Source organism: Lissotriton helveticus, chromosome 8 (genome assembly GCF_964261635.1).
Source record: "Lissotriton helveticus chromosome 8, aLisHel1.1, whole genome shotgun sequence".
Taxonomy (NCBI): Eukaryota; Metazoa; Chordata; class Amphibia; order Caudata; family Salamandridae; genus Lissotriton; species Lissotriton helveticus.
The window spans coordinates 1,288,906,374-1,288,912,070 of record NC_136069.1 but is presented as its reverse complement, the minus strand read 5'-3'; positions in this window follow the sequence as shown (position 1 = coordinate 1,288,912,070).

Below are 5,697 nucleotides of genomic sequence, written 5' to 3'. Positions count from 1 at the left end.
AAATTGGCTTTGCCTTGTACACAGTCTTTGGGATCACCAAGCAAATTGTCTTTGTGCTAAACTAAGCCTCAATTTTGTGTGAATTGGTGATTTCTGCAAAGTCTCTTGTACTAAGCGATGCTGATAGTGCATTGCCCAATGTGAGTGTCAATGCCAGTTGCAGTCCATGCAGTGACAATTTGTTTGGATTGTTTGAACATGTAATTTGGTGAATTTTTCTGTGTAACCGTTAGACCTGGCATAGTTAGGGTGGTATTTCTTTGGACTTTTTGCCTTTTCATCCACGTTTTGCTGATTATTTTTATTGGCCATAGGACTCTGAGCACTTTACCACTGCTAACGAGTGCTAAAGTGCGTGTGCTTCTCCCCTAAACATAATACCTGATTGGAATATTTGTTGTACCGGTAAGTCCATTGTAAAGTGGCATGCCATATTCTCAGGGTCTGTACTTTAAATGCTACTAGTGGGCTGCAGCACTGATTATGCCACCCACAGAAGTTGCCTTTCAAACCTGTCTCAGACCTGCCACTGCAGTGCATGTGTGTGCAGTTTATTGGGACTTTGACTTGGCATTTAAAACTACTTGGCAAGCCTTAACTCCCATATTATTACATATAAGTCACCCCTAAAGTAGGCCTAAGTAACCCTAAGGAAAGGGTGACATGTAAGTAAAAGGTAGGACATGTACTTTGTTTGGCATGCCCTGATAGAGTCACACAGTCTATTTTGTTTTTTGCTACTGTGAGGCCTATCCCGCTTATAGGCCAGCATTGAGAATTCCTTAATACACTTACAAGCTATAATTCCTTATCAGAGAGGAGTAGCTTTTCTTGTATAATATCTTTAGAAGGGTAATGACCAATCCTCCTTACTGTTCAAGTTGGATTTAACATTTCAGTTATAGAAATGCCACTTTTAGAAAGTGGACACTTCTCTGTACTTTCTGCTCTTTGTGCCTTGCAGCCTGTGTCCAATACACGGCCGGGGTGGATGACAGCTACGCTTTGTGTTTTCCCTCTAGACAGACACAAACACAGGAAAGTGAAGCTCATCTGCAAGGTAAGCCCTTTTCTGTATTAATCTACATTCTAGTGGGTCTTCCTGGGCAGGGAGGAACTGGAAAAGCTGACACACCTTAATAGGTAGTGGCCGGTCCACAGACAAATCACTGATTTACCGCCCACAGATAGCCTGGCAGACAGGACTGGGTTGAAAGAGATTCTTGTTCATTTCAGAGAATTGCATTGAAGTCACTACCTACACCAAAGACACTTTTGGCTATAAGTACTGGGTCTCTAACCCACACAAATCGAACACTTCTGGATCATGTACTGAACCTCTGTCAGAAGGACTGCTGTGCTGCTTAAATTACTCGACTGAACTGCTTTTCTGGAAGAACTGTTTTTCTGCTTGTTGCCCTGCTGTCTGCTGCTCCCTGACTCTGTTGAAAGAGAGCTGGGCTCTGCCTTCCTATTTTCTGACGTCTCAGGGATACTTCCTGCAATTACTGTGGTGTTGCTGGACTCTACCTTCTGTGAGTCCTACCCTTGCCTCGGGTGCCCTCTCCAAGTTCTGAGTCTCAGAAGTAGGTTCTGCAGCTGTTTTCTTCAAAACCGATGCATCGTCACCACTGCGATGATCGGAACAGATGAATTGCCCTTTGATGCCGATGCAGAGGCCGTTCAATGACAGTGGTTCTATAGCCTGTGCGGTCTGATAACGATGCTCTGAGCGGCCCAATGACAATGCATTGCCTTCACTTCAGCGAAGCTCGATGACAACGCAGCAACCTGACTGCATGGAAAAGAGTGACGCATAGAAGCCCTCAATGTCAACACTTTGCTCCATCCAAATCACTTTCTCAGCGGGCCCTGTGTGGGTCCTGTTGCCAGACCGCCCTCCATCACGGTCGGCCTGAACTTTGGATTAGCACCAGTCCCTCGTGACCTTAAGTAACCTGTTGACTTTTAAGTACTGTTCTTGCATTTAATCTTTAAAAAATCATATCTCAACTTCTACTGATTGGATTTTTGTCATTTTGGTCTTGTTTTACTCAGATAAATAATCTTTATTTTTCTAAACCTGTGTGGAGTCTTTTGTGGCATATTCATTATGTTACTGTGTGACTGTTCTGTGCCAAGCTACCAGGGGGTGAGCACAGGTCATCTTTTTGTGTGAATTGAGCTTACCATGACTAGAATAGTGGTTCCTACCTTGCCTGGGTGCATACCTCAGCCAACCAGGAAACCCATTTCTGGCAGTCACTATTGAGAAAGAGTGTGTAATTCTAGGCAACAGAGATATGATGAGAGATTTACCTTAGTGAAGAAAGCACTGAGTGACTATTGGCCATTTCCGAGCACAAAGATGGCCAAAGGACTGGCCTGCTTTCATTCTATGTCAGTGGTTCCCAAACTTTTTTGACCCGTGGGTCCCTTGACCTAATTGGCAGTTGCTTCAAGCAACAAGAGAGTGAGGGAGGAGGCCACTCTCAGTCCCCCAGGGGTATATATATAACAGCAACGAAAGAGTGACTACATAAACAATATACACAATGAAAGAAACACTCAGATGTTATTAAAAGGACCCTCACTCACCAACCTGGTTGGTGACATGCTTCATCATTGGGTCCCCACCGGATCAGCCGAATGCCGTTCCGGTGTGCTACGACACCTGCAATTGCAGCGGAGCGGGTTGTGAGATAGTGCCAGTGAATTAGTGCGAGTTAAAAAGTAGCCAAATACTCCTTTCAAAACTTTATTTTTAGGTGATTTGGGTACTAATAAAAACAGGTGACGGACCAATACTAACTAGACAATGAAGTTAGGAGATCCGATAGAGTAAAAGAAATGGTCGACATGAACATGTTTCTGCTTTTAAATAGCAAGGTCTGCTAAGCATTCATCAGGACCTACGTGAAAAGTGGGACCATGGCGGTATACGCGCGCTAAGGCGTACCCTAACCTATGGTCAATTCTAAAAAGTGGGAACTCACGGTTTTACCATGTTGATAGTTCTTTAATCAGTGAAAACTTGTGTTAACCAAGGAAAATATTCCATGGAGCAGAGACCGGGGCCCGTCTGGGAGTTTTCCAAAAAAGACGGGATCTCGCCGGGTGCCTAGCAGTGCACGGTCCGCTCCGGATATTTGGCAGTTGGCCGTGGCTCCCCACTATTTTTTTACCAGCGCACCTGGGTGCCGCGGCACACACTTTGGGAACCACTGCAGTAAACCTTTGTACTCTACCATTCCTATGTGACTCTTAGAATTTATCCATTTGTATCTCTTCCTTGGATGACTTTACAACCTGTACATTTGCAATTTTTTCTATTTGTCTCTTCCCTGTGTGACTTTACTACTTGTACATTTGCAATTTATTTCTGTTTATATCTCTTCCCTGTGTGACTTTTTAACTTGTACATTTGCAATTTTTTTCTGCTTGTATCTTTTATGTAACGCATGTAATCCTAAATCCTTATGTATCGCAACTGGTTCTTATGTTAAGCGCTCTGACACCTCCGGGTAATGTTCGCGCTATATAAAATCACATTAAATCAAAATCAAAATAAAACCAAAATGTGTGCGTTCTGATATGTATCTTATTGTAGTGATTTTTCTGCTTGGTTTAAATTGCAATTACGTTTCACTGTCTCTCATGAAGCACACTTAAACCCTACTCATTGAAAATTAAGACTGCATTTGGCAGCCTGCTGGCGGAGTTTGATAGGATGTGGTGTCACAAAAGCAGGTTGATTTAGAGTTGTTTGTTGCAAACTTTGGGCATGAAAATGCATCCAGAAAAAATCAGTGCGCAGACCATGAACGCAAATGCAGCTGATACAACGTTTCCATTGGCTAACTTGTAGAAATGTGTGGTGGCTCCTTTGGAGGAGAATGTAAATGGTTTTAACTTGAGTGCACCTTATTAAGAAGCAAGTTACTAGTCTGTTAACCTAACTCCCACTGTTAGCTCGGAAATGCTATGCTTGTCTGATGGTTGTTGTGGAAACTCGGGGACAGAGGTAATGCGCTGTACTTTTGCATAAATGTATATATTTGTTCTAACCCTTCACCTCAGAGTCGCTCCTGGAGGGTAGTTTTCAAAGTGTGATAACAAGCATACATTCCAATGAGTCGAGTGCTGGGGATCCACAATCATACGCATTCACTTTTTCAAAATCCCTATTTGCCCCCCACTTCACTACTTCCAGTTTCCAAAGTGCTTCCAGTTCAGCTTCTAGTGCTTTTCCTTTCAGTTGGGATCTGTTGTTTTGATGATTTGCCACACATCATGCCTTCATTGTTTCGAGAGTTGTCTTGCAGAGGTAAAGTCTCATCCTCGTAGGGAACTTATGGCCGTAAGTCATATCGCAATAGGGCTGCTTTCTTTAGGTGCTGCTGTGTGAGTAAGGGCTTTCATGTTCCCAGCGGCTTTGATCACTTAGACCCTAAGTGTTTGTTTGTTTTAATTGTGTGGTGTTCTGGCACTCTGCATTTCTGACATCCCTGCACAGGGGGGGCCTAACGAGGCCAGATGCTATCTTTCCCAGTAGTGTGGCGGCGCCCCTGGCTACTGATAACGGCGCACCAGGGCGCCGCGGCTCACAGTTTGGGAACCACAGTTCTATGTCCTTGCCTGAGCTGTACTGGTGCTTTAACGATTGTCAAGGACAACCATTATTTCAACGAGTTCTACAATTCAGACCCTCCAGTTTATCGCGATTTCGCGATTCACGAAAAAACCGCGAAATCGGCAGATTACCGCGATGGCCGCGATAAAAACCATATTTTCCGCGATATTAACAAGTGAGACAGCAAAACAAAGAATGCCTGGCTGTGCGCGCCGCCCCCCCCCCCCCCCACTCGTGTGTGTCAGCAGCTTCCCGGGACACACACAGAGAGTCAGACTAAGCCTCATTAACAAGTGAAAGGTCTTTAAATGACCTGTGCAGTACTCGGGTGCGGCTGGCAGTTCAAAACTGCCAGCCGCACCCGAGTACTTCACAGGTCATTTAAAGACCTTTCACTTGTTAATGAGGCTTAGTTTTTCACGCCCCCGCCTGTTATCCTCGGCTCTGGCAGGTGTCAGGGGATTGCGGTGGTGCAAGCTTTCATCAGACAGTCGGCTTCCTGCACGGAGGATCACAGACCGGAGGGAGAGAGAAAGAGGGGTTGGAGGTACGTGTGAGGAGAAGAAAGGGGTGAAAGAAAGGAGGAGTGGCTGGGGGCACATGTGTGAGGAAAGGGGTGAAAGCAAGGGAGAGTGGGGCGTTTAGAAGGAAAGGGAAGGGGTAAAAGAAAATGGGAGGATAAAGGTGAAAGGTGGAGCGCAAAGGTAAAGAGGGGGGCAAGAATGAAAACTGAGGGTATGGGGCAGGTGAGACGAGAAAGAAGGGGTGAAAGAGAGGGGGAGTGAGTAAAAGAGGTCAGAGAGATGGAGAAAGAAGGAAAGGGTAGGGGTGAGAGAAACTGGGAGGATGAAGGTGAAAGGTGGAGCGCTAGGTAAAGAGGGTGAGCCAGAATGAAAACTGAGGGTATGGGGCAGGTGAGAAGAGAAAGAAGGGGTCCAAGGGGGAGTGAGTAAAAGAGGTCACAGAGATGGAGAAAGAAGGAAAGGGTAGGGGTGAGAGAAACTGGGAGGATGAAGGTGAAAGGTGGAGCGCAAAGGTAAAGAGGAGGAGCAAGAATGAAAACT